Below are 18,201 nucleotides of genomic sequence, written 5' to 3' on the forward strand. Positions count from 1 at the left end.
CCTGCCCCGTGCAGATCATTTATCCATAATGGCTGCCGTGAATTTCTGTAGTCTCTCAAGACAACGACGGGATGAGTGATCTGCACGGAGCAGGCGTGTAGGAAGATCATTCCTGCCCCGAAAGACCGCTAGACCACCAGGTAAGGTCTGGGGAGGTCCAGGGAGGTCTGGGAGGCAGGAGGGAGGTGGGGGTGATTCCGGTTTTAAGAAATCGCAAATAATCGAAATTGTGAGTCCTAATACTGCGAATCGGGAGGGGGAGTGTGTAGAGAGAGTTTGTGTTGCTAACACTGAATTGATGCCAGACTTCATATGTTGAACTCTAAAATTGAAACATTCTACTCAGGGGTGGCCCTCTATAACTAGGCCAACTGTGGTGGAGAACTCAGGCAGCACTCTTCAGGGAGCAACACTGCAGCAAAAGAACAGCCCTAAATGAGTGGTGAGCACAGAGAAAGCTAGAGGCAACATTTGTTATTCGCTTTGTTGCTCTCTCCTTGCCAGCCTATCCTCTGTGCTCATTTTGGTTGCATCAGAGCATACCCTGCTCCCCTCCCCCATCGGCTGCATCAAAGCCTGGCCTGTTCCCCTTCCTACCCCCCCCCCCCCCCACACACACACACACAAGTTGCTACCTCTCTTTCCATATATCTGCTCACCTCTGGTATGGCATCTCACCCTCCAACCTCCTTCCTCCCCACCCCAGTATGCCTTCATTTACCTTGGTAAGGTCATCAGTATAGCAGCAGTTCACATAGGCCCCCTCTGCTGCCAACCTCAGAGTCTTCTCTGAGGAAACAGGAAGTTACAGAGGGGCTGAGACACAGTACAGAGAAGACTCCCAAGGCCAGCAGCAGGGCCACCTATATGAACTTCTGCTACTGTCAGTGACATTTAAAAGGTAAATAAAGGGTCTAGGTCCTGGCAGGAAAAAATATTGGAGTGAGGGCTTGTACTAGTCTAACAAGAGCAATCGGCGGATTTAAGGTGGCAGCAAGGAGATCTGAAGGATCTTTATTTTTTTCAACCTTCAGCAAATTAAGGTGTATGGGGTGGGGGGGGGGGGGGAGAGGGGGGTGTTTCTCTTAGCATTTGCCTCAGGCAGATTTCTTTGGACCACCCCTGGTATCTAGGATTGAAAATGGATGTCCAAATCAGGATGTTCAAAATTTCCAAAATATTTTACAGAAGGCTTACTGAACTTGACATCTTCTGAAAAATACATATAAGAACATAAGAATTGCCATCTCCGGATCAGACCCTTGGTCCATTAAGTCCGGTGATCCGCATACGCGGATGCCCCGCCAGGTGTACCCTGGCATAGTTTTAGTCCCCATATCACTGTATGCTTCTCAAGGGAGATGTACATCTAATTTACCCTTACCCGTATCACTCTATGCCACTCTTAAGGAGACCCGGCTGGGGGGTGGTACTGGCTCCCCGGTTGGGGGGTATTTAAACAGCAGTTACAACACACCGCGGCCATTTTAAAACCTATAGAGTGGTCGTGTCGTAGGAAACACATTCTAATTGAGGTAAATACTCTAGCTATTTAGTAGTGAATGATTTTTAAGTGTTTGTGAGAGTATTAGAGTTTAATATAGTTTCTAAATGTCTTTTAATATTCTAGGGATCACAGCCCTGATGAAACCCGGTTTGGGTGAAACATGTTATGATAGTATCCCTTAGAATGGACATAGCTAAGCTAAGTATTAGCTTTTACCTACAATAAGTTTTACTTTGGCACTATTGCACTTTATGAAAAACTAAGACATTCACATATTTAAAAACAAAACAAAAATGGCCCAGTGAGGATATAATGTATAAACCCAACCACTATGAGACATATTTGAGTGGCTGGTGGCATTTCTGAGGGTCAATTGCATTCAATATTATGTTGGGAAAATTACCAGGGGGTCCTAGCAGTGACCAACCCTTGTACTATGTATTGATTTCTACTTTCCCATCTTTAGAGACTTTTTCAACTATATAGTTTGCACTCTTAAGGAGATGTGCATCTAGTTTACCCTTAAATCCTAGAACTTTGGATTCTGCAATTACTTCCTCTGGGAGAGCATTCCAGGTGTCCACCACTCGCTGGGTGAAACAGAACTTCCTGATATTCGTCCTGGACCTGTCCCCCCTCAGCTTCAGTCTATGTCCTCTTGTCCGTGTCACATTGGACATTGTAAATAACTGCTTTCCCCAGTGGCGTACCAAGGGGGGGGCGGGAGGGGCGGTCCGCCCCGGGTGCCAGCCCTGAGGGGGTGCTCCCGGCCTTGCCGTTCATTCCCCCCCACCCCCGAAGGACCACTCGCCCCACTGACCTTCCTGCACCACCTGTGAAGCAGCCCGCAGCAGGATCGCGACATCAGCGATCCCTGAGCTGCTGGGGCGCTGCTTCCTGCGCCGCAGTCCCGCCCCTCCTCTGACATCAGAGGAGGGGCGGGACCGCGGCGCAGGAAGCAGCGCCTAAGCAGCGCAGGGATCGCTGATGTCGCGATTCTACTGCGGCTGCTTCATAAGTGGTGCAGGAAGGTCAGTGGGGCGAGCGGTCCTTCGGGGGTGGTGGGGGGATTGAACGGCAAGGTCGGGAGCATAGGTAGTGCTACTTCATAGGTGGTGCGGGAAGGCCAGGGGGGCGAGCGGTCCTTCGGGGTGGAGCGGGCAGGCAGGCAGGCTTTCAAGGGGGAGGGGGGTGACAGGCAGGCAGGCAGGCCTTCAAGGGGGGACAGGCCTTCAAGGGGGGGGCAGGCAGGCCTTCAAGGGGGGGGACAGGCCTTCGGGGGGATGCAGGCCTTCAGGGGGGGGGCAGGACTTCGGGGGGGTGCAGGACTTCGGGGGGATGCAGGCCTTCAAGGGGGGGACAGGCCTTCAAGGGGGGGACAGGCCTACAAGGGGGTGGGACAGGCCTTCGGGGGGGTGCAGACCTTCAAGGGGGGGACAGGCCTTCGGGGGGGGGGGTGCAGGCCTTTGGGGGGGTGCAGGCCTTTGGGGGGGTGCAGGCCTTCGGGGGGGTGCAGGCCTTCAAGGGGGTGCAGGCCTTCAAGGTGGGGGACTGGCCTTCAAGGGGGGACAGGCCTTCGGGGGGTGCAGACCTTCAAGGGAGGGGACAGGCCTTCAAGGGGGGGACAGGCAGGCAGGCCTTCAAGGGGGGATAGGCCTACAAGGGGGGGACAAGCTACAAGGGGGTGGGACAGGCCTTCAAGGGGGGTGCAGGCCTTCAGGGGGGTGCAGGCCTTCGGGGGGTGCAGACCTTCAAGGGGGTGCAGGCCTACAAGGGGGGGAGAGGCCTTCAAGGGGGGTGCAGGCCTTCAAGGGGGGACAGGCCTTTGGGGGGGGGACCCTGGTTTAGAAGTACACGGAGGGAAGGGGGTGTTCAAAGAGACGTGCATATGCCAAACTTTGGGGGGGAGGAAGAAATAATGGGTCTGAAAATAGAGGAGAGGGAGAGAGATGATGGACCATGGGATTTAGGGAGGGAAGGAACAGAAAGGGAGAGAAATTGGACACAAGGGATGGTGTGGAGGAGGGATAGAGATACTGGATAGGAGGGTAATTGGGAAAAGAAAGGGAGAGATGGTGGACTCTGGGGTGGTGGGGAAGGAGGGAGAGATGCCGGATGAAAGGGTAGTTAAGAAAAGGTGGATCTGTGGAGGGAGATGAAAAAAAGGAAAGATACCAGACTTCCTGGGGAGGGAAGGGAAATGGAAAAGGAGGACAGAGTTGGCAGATGGATGGTTAGCATGCAGAAAGAAGAAAGAAGGAGACCCTGGCAAGCAAGTTATCAGAAGAAAACCAGAGCCTTGGACCAACAAGATTTGAAATATAACCAGACAACAAAAGGTAGAAAAATTAATTTTATTTTCTGTTTTGTGGTTATAATATGTCAGATTTGAAATGTGTATCCTGCCAGAGCTGGTGTTGGACTGCAAACGTGAGCTAGGATTTAACAGAGAGGAAAAGTCCTTTTTGTTTCTTTATTTTATTTACACCACAGTGCCAGTGTGGTTAGGAGAAGCCAAAGGGGGTGAAAAAGCTATAAAACCCACCAGGAGTTTTGAAAAAAGTCACCCAACTGGGCAAGAAAATCGAATTGAAAAACCAATTCAATAGGCTGAATCGAATCAAAATTTTTTTTCCTGAATCTGACAGCATTAGTTTGCGCTACTGTCTTAGACTTTAGGACCTGGGATTGGGGAGAGATGGCATCCTCAGTACTTTATAATGCAAGTGAAACGAGGATTTGGTCAGACTTTTGAAGGGTCTGCAGAAAAAAAATATTGTATAGGCCGGGGACATGAGACAGCAGGAAATGGGAACTTTTCTTCCTTCTATTTTTGTGAATGGAAAGGCTGAGGATGTCAGAGAGTTCAGTTAAAATATGTGCTTTATAAGAAAATATAATAATGTGTTTTATAAAGTTTATAGCATAGCTGGCCTACCCAGTGAGGTGTTCCTAGTGGTGGTGGTGGCAGCGAGTCAATGTGTTGAGAGCAAGAGGTGGTCTGGGAAATTCTGCTGAGCAAACTCCGGGCCCATTTCCACCCCCCAGTTAGTCCATTCCACTCAACTGGTTCACACACTGAGTGGGTCTTTGGGTGTTGTTTTGGGATCTCTTCCAGTGGTTTATCAGTATCTCCTTCTGGTCCAAGGAAGGAAACTTTGTTATCCTTAGCATTGACCTACAGAATATGTTTGTAACAGCGCTGCTTGTGTGGCATTAAGCTATGTAGTGATCGAAAGAAAAAAACAGACCTTTGCACATTTTTGCACTATATGGTGGGTGTATGAGGAGATTCACATTTCCTGCACAGCTAAGTCCATGTGAAGTTACCTTGTGCTGTATTTGACATCTAGCAAGGTCTCTGTTTGAAAGGAAAGATCTAAACTTAAAAATGAAGTGGCCAGAAGTTATGGTAAAAGCAGATAGTGTAGCTGGTTTTAAGAAAGATTTGGACAAATTCCTGGAGGAAAAGTCCATAATCTGTTATTAAGACATGGGGGAAGTGTCTGCTTGCCCTGGATCGGTAGCATGGAATGTTGCTACTCTTTGGGTTTTGACCAGGTATTAGTGTCCTGGATTGGCTACCATGAGAATGGGCTACTGGGCATGATGGACCATTGGTCTGACCCAGTTAGGCTTAACTTAAGTTATGTTCTCATCTGTAGGGACCTTTGTTTTCACTTCTTATTTTAATGTATTTTTTTTCTGGGAACTTATCAGTGTTTTTTATAATGTGAACAAAAATGGAAGAGAATTAATGTGTGTGGGATGAGGGGGTAACTAATTTCTTCAGCTAAATAATTCAATCCACTTCAAACAGACATAGGAGAACTCACGCACCATTCACACACCCTCCAACCAAAAACGTCAAAAGTAAAAAACTGTTCGACAACCTCCTAGCCATTCGAGCTACAACACTCGACCCCCAACTCTACAACCAATTGACATCGACCACAGACTGCAAAACCTTCAAAAAGAAATAAAAACCCTTCTATTCAAAAAACGCATAAAACCGAACTAACACAATCAGAACTGTCCCAAGCATCACCTGCAACTACCGTATTTTCACGCAAATAACACGCACCCGTATAAAACGCGCACACGTGTATAGCGCGCAGAAATCACGATGATAAGCACAAAAACTTTGGTATAACGCGCTCACGATTATACCGCGCATGCTGCCCGACTCTCCGTTCACCCCCCTGACTTCCGTGCACTGCCCCGCCTCTCCGTGCGCTGTCCCGACTCTCCGTTCACCCCCCCCCGACTTCCGTGCACTGCCCCGACTTTCCGTGCGCTGTCCCGACTCTCCGTTCACCCCCCCCTGACTTCCGTGCACTGCCCTGAATTTCCGTGCGCTGTCCCGACTCTCCGTTCACCCCCCCTGACTTCCGTGCACTGCCCCGCCTCTCCGTGCGCTGTCCCGACTCTCCGTTCACCCCCCCCTGACTTCCGTGCACTGCCCCGCCTCTCCGTGCGCTGTCCCGACTCTCCGTTCACCCCCCCTGACTTCCGTGCACTGTCCCCCCTTGAAGGTCTGTCCCCATCCTGAAAGCCTGATGCCCCCCCCCGACGTCCGATACATCCCTCCCCCCGAAGGACCGCCGACTCCCCAACAATATCGGGCCAGGAGGGAGCCCAAATCCTCCTGGCCACGGCGACCCCCTAACCCCACCCCGCACTACATTACGGGCAGGAGGGATCCCAGGCCCTCCTGCCCTCGACGCAAACCCCCCCCCCCCCAACGCCCGCCCCCCCCAAGAACCTCCGACCGCCCCCCCCAGCCGACCCGCGACCCCCCCTGGCGACCCCCCCACCCCCCTTCCCCGTACCTTTGGTAGTTGGGCCAGAAGGGAGCCCAAACCCTCCTGGCCACGGCGACCCCCTAACCCCACCCCGCACTACATTACGGGCAGGAGGGATCCCAGGCCCTCCTGCCCTCGACGCAAACCCCCCTCCCCCCCAACGACCGCCCCCCCCCAAGAACCTCCGACCGCTCCCCCAGCCGACCCGCGACCCCCCTGGCGACCCCCACGACCCCCCCACCCCCCTTCCCCGTACCTTTGGTAGTTGGCCGGACAGACGGGAGCCAAACCCGCCTGTCCGGCAGGCAGCCAACGAAGGAATGAGGCCGGATTGGCCCATCCGTCCTAAAGCTCCGCCTACTGGTGGGGCCTAAGGCGCGTGGGCCAATCAGAATAGGCCCTGGAGCCTTAGGTCCCACCTGGGGGCGCGGCCTGAGGCACATGGTCGGGTTGGGCCCATGTGCCTCAGGCCGCGCCCCCAGGTGGGACCTAAGGCTCCAGGGCCTATTCTGATTGGCCCACGCGCCTTAGGCCCCACCAGTAGGCGGAGCTTTAGGACGGATGGGCCAATCCGGCCTCATTCCTTCGTTGGCTGCCTGCCGGACAGGCGGGTTTGGCTCCCGTCTGTCCGGCCAACTTCCAAAGGTACGGGGAAGGGGGGTGGGGGGGTCGTGGGGGTCGGCCAGGGGGGTCGCGGGTCGGCTGGGGGGGCGGTCGGAGGTTCTTGGGGGGGGGACGGTCGTTGGGGGGGAGGGGGGTTTGCGTCGAGGGCAGGAGGGCCTGGGATCCCTCCTGCCCGTAATGTAGTGCGGGGTGGGGTTAGGGGGTCGCCGTGGCCAGGAGGGTTTGGGCTCCCTTCTGGCCCGATATTGTCGGGAAGTCGGCGGTCCTTCGGGGTGGGGGTGCGAGTGGTCCTGCCGGGGGGGGGGGATGTATCGGACGTCGGGGAGTCGGCCGGGCAAGAGGGCTTGGGCTCCCTCTTGCTCCGATCGTGGATGCGGGTGCGGGTGGGAGCGCGTGCGAGTGGTCGTTCGGGGTGGGGGTGCGAGTGGTCCTGCTGGGGGGGTGAATCGGGCGTCGGGCGGGGTGGGAACTATGTTTGAAAACTTTCGTATACCGCGCTCACGCATATAACGCGCGAGGGGTATGCGCGGTAGGTAAAAACGCGTATAACGCGCGCGTTATATGCGTGAAAATACGGTACTCCATATGTACTTCTGATGTCATGACAATTCAGACATAATTTATGTTATGTTATGTTTGGAATATAAGAAAATTTTACTGCCTGTTTCTATTCTGACCATTTATTCCGTTTCATGGTCATTAGAAAAAATATTTTTTTACATGGGGGGGGGGGGTGTCAAAAAATGATGGGCCCCGGGTGCCACATACCCTAGGTACGCTGGCTTTCCCTGCTCCATTTTGTCGAATCCTTTCAGTATTTTGAAAGTCTCGATCAAATCCCCTCACAGTCTCCTCTTCTTAAGGGAGAACAACCCCAGTCTCCTAAGTTGTTCCTCGTAGTCCAGGTTCTCCATACCTTTCACTAGCTTCGTTGCTCGTCTCTGTACCCTCTCTAGCAGTTTTATATCCTTCTTTAGGTATGGAGACCAATATGTTGGGTTGTTTTTTGTTTTTTTTTGCCACATGTAGACCAGAAATAGGTCTTTTGCAACAAAATAAAAAAGAGCAGCATCACTCAGGGGATTTGTACATGTTACTAGCAGCACTTAAGCAACAGATTTGGTTACCCACACATGGATTTTGCAAAACTGCACAGCCAAGGAAGAGACAATTAAGAAGCTAGGCTTCAGTTGTAAAACTGGTTATTTAAGGTAGTTTATAACATCAGAAAAGTAAGCACATTTCCCTTTAATCACTTCTTCGCACCCTAGGCACAAACCCAGCAGTTAGCAGACAGTTATGCATGCTTCAGAGCAGGTGTAAATGTCAATGGGGGATTTTTTTTTTTTTAAGTGTATGTGTACTGCCACTGCATAAGAGGAAAAACACTATTCAGGTCGGTTCATAGACAACTCGGCGAAAGACAAAGGCGCGCGCTGACAACTGAGCGCAAGACGGAGGCGCGCGCCGAAGAAAATTACGGTTTTTAGGGGCTCCGACAGGGGGGTTTGTTGGGGAGCCCCTTCAGTTTACTTAATAGAGATCGCGCCAGCGTTGTGGGGGTTTGGGGGGTTGTAACCCTCCACATTTTACTGTAAACTTAACTTTTTCCCTAAAAACAGGGAAAAAGTGAACTTTTCAGTAAAATGTGAGGGGTTACAACCCCCCACACCCCCCACAACGCCCCCACAACGCGGCGCGATCTCTATTAAGTAAACTGGGGGGGTTTCCCCCCACGCCCCCCGTCAGAGCCGTAAAAACAGTAATTTTCTGTGGTGCGTGCCTCCACGCTGCGCTCAATTGTCTGCGCGCGCCTTTGTCCCGGCGCGCTTTTGACCTGACACCATTCAGGTCCACCCAAACTTTCATTTTAAATCTGTGGTGTAATTTAGTAATACACTTCTAATCACTAAAACGAAAAACACTCTATTGAAATATGGGGCCCCTTTTATCAAGCCGCCTTAGCGGTTTAACGCGCGTAATAGCATACGTTAAACCGCCGGCCGCGCTAGCTGCTACCGCCTCCTCTTGAGCAGGCGGTAGTTTTTAGGCCAGCGCGGAGGTTAGCGCGTGATGAAAAGTCGCGCGCATTAACCCCGCTAGCGCGGCTTGATAAAAGGAGCCCATAGTGTCCAGTGAACACTGGAATGCTCAAACTTTGAACTGTAAACTGATTTGAAAACACATACCTACAATATAATAAGTTTTTGTCAAAGTTTATCACCCTTGTTGTGGACTCTGGTGTCCCACAGTCCTGACATGGGCTCCGTTTGAACTTTGTAGTCAATGAATAGAATAAAAAAAATAAAACTGGCTTTAAACAAGTCTACATTAAGAAAAGCAGCCGTTTCCAACAGTGTAATGCCTTAAAATTGAAAACAAGCTAAAATGCAGGTTCATTAAAAAGCAAAAAAAATTAACTGAATTTGAATATAAGTGCATCATGCTTCGGGTAGTTTTCAAAACAAATACCGTACTTCTAGTGTTCAAAGACAGTAAAGAAATGCTTGCATTAACCTGTTCTGAGCTCTTTGGGGAGGCCGGGATTGAAAATGAAATAAATAAGCCGTATTTGAAAGCAAAGATGCCACTACTAACCTCAGAATCTTGGAAAAATGTTCAGAACCATGAATGAGAGATAAGATTATCCTTAATTCCCACATTAAGTGTTGAATGTTTTGCTTTGCAAGTCAATATTGGTTTTCTGGACTGCACACACGAAAAAAGGAAGTTACTGTATAAGTTTTCTCTCTTCCCTTACACAACATAGAAATTACTCGGACTGCGAACAGTGGGTGGTTACCTTAAACTGAAAGCAGAAGGGTGCTTTCCACAGACTCTGTACTTCTGATAAATTTTGTAAATGAAGGTTACGGAACTTAAAAAAAAAAAAAAGTAATATAACGTAATACCTTTTACTAGACTAACAATGCATTTCTTGAGTAGCTTTTGGGCCCTTCTTTTCTCAGGCCAGAATAGAAATGAACTGAAATCCAGTCAGCACAGTTTGCTAATCCACTCAACTCAGAAGATCATTACAGAGGAACAAAAAGCTGCCTTATGCTATTCTGGTTAAAACCAGCCTTCAAGTCACATGCAGACTCAAAGTCTGTTTTCAGCCTATGAAATAAAATTCAGGCCAGTGTCATTTGCTGCCATGGACAAATCCTTCTCATTATACAAAGAATTGTCACAAAAGAGGATTGATCTACTTTAAGTCTGAAACTTGACAGGAAGAGTGCCGATTGTGTAGGCTTCGAAGGAACTTGGTAAAAAACCAGGATTTCCAGGATCTCCAGAATCCTTATTGACTTTTATTGAGATCCTGGTTAAAAAAAAAAAAAAAAAAAGCAGGATTTTCCAGGATCCTGGGCCACCTTAACAGCAGACCTCCTCTTTTTTTGATTGCCACAGCTGCTGCTATGTACTGCTATTTACTGAAGTTTCCTGCAACCCCTTCTTCTCCTTCTCTGCCGGTCCCGCCCCTTATGACGTCCTCTTCTCTTCCTGTGTGGGCGGACTGGCAGAGAAGGAGAAGACAACCAGAAGGGCAGTAAAAATAGACTATAGCTTATCACACAGAGGAAAAAAAAAAAACAGCGATACTTTGGATTTAGAATTTTAGTAACCTGGTCAATCTTATTGAAACTAATTATTCAGATTTATTTATTCAATTTTTTATACTGTTCACCCTGGGGAGCTCTGAATGGTTTATATGAATTTATTCAAGTTCTCAAGCATTTTTTTCCTGCGTGTCCTGGTGGGGCAGGTACAATCAATCTAATGTACCTGGGGCAGTGTGTGTGTGTGTGGGTTAAGAGACTAGCCCAGGGTCACAAGGAGAAGCCTGGGTTTGTACTAGAGAGTTGCGCGGAGACAGAAATCCCACCCGTCCCCGCCAAAATCCAACCTGTTTCACCCGTCCCCGCGAGGAATCCCTCCGTCCCCACCCATCCCCGCAAGGAATCCCCTCCGTCCCTACCCGTCCCCGCGTGGAATCTCCTCCGTTCCTGCCCGTCCCTATAAACTTCAGAAATAGTTATTTCATTTAATTATGCTACTGAATTAAAGGCTCTGGTAGAGACCCATTTACAAATAAGCAAAGAGACTTTATTAATTTGGAAATATTAATTGGGAAGAATACATATTTTGTAAATATGTTTCTACCAGAGCCTCTAATGTAAATATAAAATATAAATAAATACTCAGCTGATGAGAACCCCCAAGCTGTCAGCTGAGGACTTCCTTTGCAGTTGGCCGGGGGTCTCTTTTGCCAAGCTTGGCAGGCAGCACTAGCATCCCTGAGTCACAGATGCTGGCACCTCAGTGGCTCATGGATGTTGCCAGCCACTGCTGTGCTTGGTGGAGGGGAGTTCTGGCCGTCTCTAGAGGAGGTCCTCTGCTGGCGGTGCTTGGGGATCCCCACCAGTCACAGCAAGGGTCAGCAAGTACTTCAACACTGTAGAAATAAAACCAGAATTGCATTTCCTTTTCTTTTGAACACAATACAAAGACATCTACTATATACATTTTCCAAAGCTAACATATTTTAGTCAATAAATTCCGTTTCTTACCTTTGTTGTCTGGAGACTTAATTTTCCATAAAGTTGGTCCCAGTTTCTTTTTTCCGCTTTCCCATCTTCTGTAAATTCTTCTGTTGCTGTCCATTGGTTCTTCCTACCATGGTCCAGCATTTATCCCTTTCTCATCTTTTATGCCTGTCCACTAGCCCCATGCCCAACATTTCTCCTTCTATCACCCCTCTCCAGCACCATGCCACATCTCTCCCTCCATTCCCTTCATCACTGTCCAACATTCCTCCCTCTTGCATCCTTTTCAATCTGTCCCACTGTTACCTTGCCACCACATTTCTCACTCTCATCTTTTTCTTCCCTATCATATTCTGTCCCTCCCTCCCTACGACCAAAAATTATCCTCTTTCTTCCATTCCCCGTGTGTACACAACCATCTCTCTTTCCCACTCACTGATTCACCCACGCCCAATTCTCCCTTTCTATTCCCTCCCCCACCTCAGCATCTCTTTCCCTCCCTTCCTCTCTCCCCAGTTCATGCCTTCTGTGTCCCAAAATACACTCCCTCCCACCCCTTCATTTGAGTCCAGATAACATCAGGGGTTGGAGGCAGCCTGCAGCACGCCATATGTAGCCGACCCAGACGTTTTCCCCTGAAGTCAGAGCTGACATCGGAGGGAAGGCTTCACATCAGTCTGGCGGTGGCTGAGGTGTCAAGTAGGAGGGGGTAGATACTGGATGTAGGAGGTGAGAGGAGACAGACTGTAAATAGAAAGGGGGAGGGATCAGACACACTGGATGAAAGGGGAAAGATAAGACAAGCTGGAATGCCTGTGGAGAGAGAAAAAGACAGATGATGGATGTAAAGAAAAGGAGAGGGGAGGAAGACATTGAATGGAAGTGAGGAGAGGGGGGAGGATGCAGATGGAAGGGAGGAAAGAGAAAGATGGGGCAGTCACTGAATAGAAGGGGGAGAAAGAGAAATGAAGCAGATGCTGGGCTGAAAGGGGAGAAAGATAGACAGATGTTGGATGGAAGGGGGAGAAAGAAGGGTGGATGATGGATGGGATGACAGAGGGGGCAGAAAGGAGAAAAAGAGGAGAAAGATTAGATGCTGGGCAGAAGCAGGAGAGATGGAAAGAGGGGGGAGGGGCAGATGCTGAATGGAAAGGAGAAAGAGAGAGAGAGAGGGAATATGCTTGGTGGAAATGGAGGAGAGGGAAGATGCTGGAGAAAAAGGGACCTCAGGTCAGCATCAGAATGGCCATGCAAGTCTACATGGGTCCAAATGGTACCACACACTGCTAGCCCCCCCCCCCCCCTCCAAGTTCATTGTGCTTTCTAGAAGCCAGTATTGGGTGCAACCAGGTCCCTGCTAGGTTTTCTCTCCCTAGAATGGGACAGACTCTGTGCTTTTGCCAGCAAAGTGGTGAGCCAGCACGATGGTGCAAACAAGCCCCCCCCCCTCCCATCCCCCCAAGTGTCCTCCACCCAGAACAGGACCGAATCTGGGTTCCCAGTGGCTGAGCAGTGAGCCGGTGCCATGATGCAGTTCAGCCTACCGAGGCATCCCCTACTGAGAACGGAACCAACTCTGCATTCCCGGCCTTTGTATGAGGGAGGTCTGGTGCCCCAGAGAAAGCAGCCATAGAGCAAACAAGCAGCACGTACATAGTGAGAGCCTTGCTTGCTGATCCCACCCCACTGTGCTGCAGGTCCAATCAGAAAGCAAGGCTTTCAGCTGTGTACATGCTGAGCTCACTGCTCAGCATGGCTGTTTCTGCCACGGCGCCAGACTTATCTCAGCTGCATGCCTGCATCGCCAGAATTTAGGTAGGCCTCAGTAAATGGAATCCTGTTTACATCCCCGTGGGAGTCCCTTGAGCCAGGGGGACATCCCTTTGGGAGTCCTATGGGCCAGGGGGGCGTCCCTGTGAGTGGCCTGTGAGCCAGGGGGAATCCATGCGGGATCCCCACGATCCCCATTCCCATGCAGACTTCTAGTTTGTACCTACAACCTCAGTGTGCTGAGGCTGTAGCTTTAACCACAGTGCCACACTCTCCCCTAGGCAAGTTAATGTTACTGTCTTTTAAACAGTGCAGCAGGATGTAGCTGCTCCTTCCATTAATATTTCTAAACCTGCAGCAGGAGAAGATCAACACCTTCTGGATGGACTAATGTGTGAGACTGTTGAAAAGGTGGAATCTGTCGTCTACCAGAAAATGCTTGTGTTAAAAAGTTACATGACTCCAAGGTGCACTATAGATTACTGCCCTCTCCTTATGTTTCTTGGATTTGAGTTTTTCAACTTTAACCCAGAGTGTAAATTAATTCAAACATCATGTAAAAAGTGCAAAACGCTTCTGCCTGCAGTTACACCAGCTGCAGCACGGCTTTGTTTTTTTGTTTGGCTTTGAGGGATACCTGAGTGTAGGGTTACCAGACGTCTGGATTACACATGTAACTTACACAGAGCCACTGTGTTAGCACCTAAATACCACAGATACATAAATTACACATGTGTGTCTTATAGACACATTGCAAGTTACATGTGTGACTTATAGACATACTTACATGGGTAACTTATAGACAGTTATAAATTACACATGTATCTGTGGTATTTAGGTGCTAACACACTGGCTCTGCACGTGAAACTTACACATGTAACTTACACATGCAACTTACATGTGTAACTTACACATGTAACTTGCATGTGTAAATTACATATGTAACTTGTATGTGTAACTTATAGACAGTTATAAATTACACATGTATCTGTGGTACTTAGGTGCTAATACACTGGCTCTGCACGTGAAACTTACACATGTAACTTACACGTGTAACTTACACATGTAACTTGCATGTGTAAGTTACATATGTAACTTGCATGTGTAACTTATAGACAGTTATAAATTACACATGTATCTGTGGTACTTAGGTGCTAATACACTGGCTCTATGTAAGTTACATGTGGAAGTTACACGTGTAACTTGCATGTGTAACTTATAGACATCTAGACATACTTACATGTGTAACTTATAGATGGTTATAAATTACACATGTATCTGTGGTATTTAGGTGCTAACACACAGGCTCTGTGTGCCCAGCAGTCCGCTCACGCAGCGGTCCTTAGGTCAAAGACCAGTGCCCTAACTGAGACTAGCCTTATCTGTGTATGCTCAGGTTCAGCAGAAACTTGTCTAACTTTGTCTTGAATCCCTGGAGGGTGTTTTCCTGTATAACAGCCTCCAGAAGAGCGTTCCAGTTTTCTACCACTCTCTGGGTGAAGAAGAACTTCCTTATGTTTGTACGGAATATATCCCCTTTTAACTTTAGAGAGTGCCTTCTCGTTCTCTCTACCTTGAAGATGGTGAACAATCTGTCTTTATCTACTAAGTCTATTCCCTTCATTATCGTGAATGTTTCGATCATGTCCCCTCTCAGTCTCCTCTTTTCAAGGGAGAAGTGGCCCAGTTTCTCTAATCTCTCACTGTACGGCAAGTCCTCCAGCCCTTAACCATTTTAGTCGCTTTTCTCTGGATCCTTTCGAGTAGTCTTCATGTATGGCAACCAGTGCTGGACGCAGTATCCCAGGTGAGGGCGTACCATGGCCCAGTACAGCGGCATGATAAATCCCCTTAATCATTCCTAGCATTCTGTTCGCCCTTTTCGCCGCCACCGCACTTTGTGCAGACAGCTTCATTGACTTGTCAACCAGTTTTCCCAAGTCTCTTTCCTGGGGGGGGGTCTCTCCAAGTACTGCACCGAACATTCAGTATTCGTGTATAAGATTTTTGCTACCGACTTGCATCACCTTACACTTATCCACGTTAAACCTCATTTGCCATGTCGCGGCCCATTTCTTGAACGTGTTTATGACACGTTGCAGGTCTTCGCAATCCTCCTGCATCTTCACTACTCTGAATAACTTCATATCATCTGCAAATTTAATCACCTCACTCGTCATACCATTTCCAGGTCATTTATATGTTGAAGAGCACGGTCCAAAAACTGAACCCTGTGGCACTCCACTCATGAAGCTTTTCCAGTCTGAGTATTGTCCATTTACCCCCACTCTCTGTTTCCTATCTGCCAGCCAGTTTTTAATCCACGTGAGTATTTCACCCTCGATTCCATGGCTTGCAATTTTTGAAGTAGTTGTTCATATGGAACCTTATCGAACACCATCTAAAAATCCAGATATACAATATCAACCAGATCACCCTTGTCTATCTGCCTGTTTACTCCCTCAAAGAAGTGCAGCTTTGCTGAAGCCATGCTGGCTGGTCCTCATCAGATTGTCAAGGTGATCAATGATGTGGTCCTTTATCAGCACCTCTACCATCTTTCCCAGTACCGAAGTCAGATTCACTGGTCTGTAGTTTCCCGGATCTCCCCTCGATCCTTTCTTGAAGATCAGCGTAACATTCGCTACTTTCCAGTCTTCCGGAATCCTTCCTAATTTAATCAACAGATTGGCTACAAGTTGAAGTAGTTCAGCTATAGCTCCTTTCAGTTCTTTGATTACCCTCGGATGGATGCCATCCGGTCCTGGGGATTTATCATTTTTAAGCCTATCAATCTGCCTGCATACCTCTTCTAGGCTGACCGTCAACCCTGCCAGTTTCCCGTCTTCATTTCCTGCTTAAAGCCTGTAGGCTTCCGGTACACTGTATATATCCTCTTCGGTAAATACAGATGCAAAAAATGTGTTCAGTTTGTCAGTGATGGCTTTGTCCTGCTTTAGCACTCCCTTTATTCCATGGTCATCCAACGGCCCCACCGTTTCCTTCGTGGGTCATTTCCCCTTATTATATCGAAAGAAAGGCTTGAAGTTTTTTGCCTCCTTGGCTATTTTTTCCTCGTAGTCTCTTTTGGCCCCTCTTACCACCTTATGGCACCTGCTTTGATGTTGTTTGAGCTTTTTCCAGTTTTTGTCCATTTCTTTTCCATTCCTTAAATTAAGTCTTCATGTCTCTGATCGCTTCCTTCACCGCTAGTGAGCCAAGCTGGTTCCTTGTTCTTTTTCTTCTTGGATTCCTTGTCGATATGCGGTATATATAGATTTTGCACCTCCGTGTCTGTGTCCTTAAAAAGGGACCATGCTTGCTCTAGTGTTTTTACAGTGCTTATCCTCTTCTTAATCTTCTTCCCCACCATGAGTCTCACCCCTTCGTAATTCCCTTTTCAGAAGTTCAGTGCCTTGGCCATCATTCTGGATCAATGTTTTCCCCCTGAAGGTCGTCCAGTTGCGCACAAAGTGGAATCCTTCTTCCTTACCAGCGCCTCATCCATGCATTGACTGCTTGCAGCTCCGTCTGCCTCTTCTCGGCCCTGGGTACCAGCAGGATCTCCGAGAATGCTACCTTTGGCGTTCTGGTCTTCAGCTTCCCTCCTAGCATCCGGAACTGGTCTTTCAGTCCTTCCCTGCTGTAGTTCCTGTTGCTCATGTTGTTTGTCCCCACGTGGCTCACCACTGCCATGTCTTCATCTTCCACACTGTCGATGATCCTGTCAATGCGGCTCACTATATCTTCTACCTTGGCTCCCGATAGGCAGGTCACCAGGTGATCCTGTCTTCCTTCCACTAAGTGTCTGTCGACTTGTCTGATGATGGAGTCCCCCACGACGATTGCTGTCCTCTATCTTCTCTTGCCTCTCCAGCCGCAGGTCCGTGTCCTCTTTGCACTGCCATCTTCCTTCATCCTGGCATTGGCTTGCACCGGACTTGTCTTCCTTGTAGTTGTCCTCCAGGTGGTCCTCGCTCACTGTAGGTGTATCTTGGCAGCTCCATGTTGGTAATTTTCCATGGCCTCCCTGTATGCCTCTTCGATGAACTTTTCTAACTCCCTGACTTCTTCCTCAACAGTTTCCTCTGTCATGAAGTTTTCTGCCTCTCTGTCCTCCTCTTCCACTGCTTGAAGTGTTTCTAGTTCCGTATACTGCCCTCCAGGAGTCTGACTTGCTTCTTCAGGCCCTCCAGTTCCTCGCATAAGACCACCTCCCAGAGGGGAGGTAGTCATACATATGGCAAACAGTGCAGAAAACTGGGTAGCTCAACATCCTGCTTCTGTCTGCTGCATCCATTGCTATCCACTTGCTGGTCTGTCGTCTGAAGTGGCTTCTCCTTGTGTAGGAATGTGTGTAGCGTCCTCAGCATTACTGTGAAGTCCTTTTCTTGATTTTAAACCTGCTACCCCTGTTGCCTGTGTATGTCCTCTGTGTCTGCTGTGCCCTCTGTTACTACTGTGTTTGTTTATCTACTGCTTGTCTGTCCTGTTGCCCTTGTGGTACTTGCCTGTGTAGGTGTCCTTCCTTAGTGTTTCTTCTTTGCTAGACCCTTCTTAAGTAACTCTGATGGATAATGTCGGAGGGGGTGGGGATGGGGGGCGGAGCTACCTCTTGCCGATGCCCCTTGCTCTCTCCTGCCTTCTCTTGCTCCTTCTTTCCCTCTTCTGTTCTCTTCTCTGCTTTTCTCTCCTTCTCCTCACCTGCCCAAGCATATATTTAAGCTGTTACGCTAGTATCCTGTAAAAAAAAGTAGGTGCCTACCTTCCTTTACAGAAAGGTGCTGAATCCAGGGAGAGATACAACCCTTCCTTGTGTCAGAATTGCAGGATCCTGTGCTTTTGATGGAGGAAAGAGTATAAGGAATAGATGTTTGTTGCCATATAGGTGGTCTGAAGGGTTCTGAATCCAAATAGATACAGCCCTTCCTGGTGTCAGAATTGC

General features: G+C 48.8%; 2 protein-coding genes across 4 annotated transcripts in view; one reads left to right on the forward strand and one right to left on the reverse strand.

Moving 5' to 3' along the window:
* The window catches only part of SNX20 (sorting nexin 20), a 34,656-nt gene extending 24,692 nt beyond the window's left edge, over positions 1 to 9,964 (reverse strand). Inside the window, exons 1-2 of one of the 2 annotated variants that reach the window (XM_033942888.1) lie at positions 9,849 to 9,878; positions 9,535 to 9,645 (exon numbers count right to left, since the gene is read on the reverse strand). The gene's annotated coding sequence lies outside the window, so the exon portion shown is untranslated. Of the gene's footprint in view, positions 1 to 9,534; positions 9,646 to 9,848 lie in introns of both variants that reach the window. The other variant, XM_033942889.1, reaches the window with a different exon arrangement.
* The window catches only part of NOD2 (nucleotide binding oligomerization domain containing 2), a 127,974-nt gene that overhangs the window by 34,991 nt on the left and 74,782 nt on the right, over positions 1 to 18,201 (forward strand). The gene's annotated exons all lie outside the window — the stretch shown is intronic.

Source organism: Geotrypetes seraphini, chromosome 4, assembly GCF_902459505.1.
Source record: "Geotrypetes seraphini chromosome 4, aGeoSer1.1, whole genome shotgun sequence".
NCBI lineage: Eukaryota > Metazoa > Chordata > Amphibia > Gymnophiona > Dermophiidae > Geotrypetes > Geotrypetes seraphini.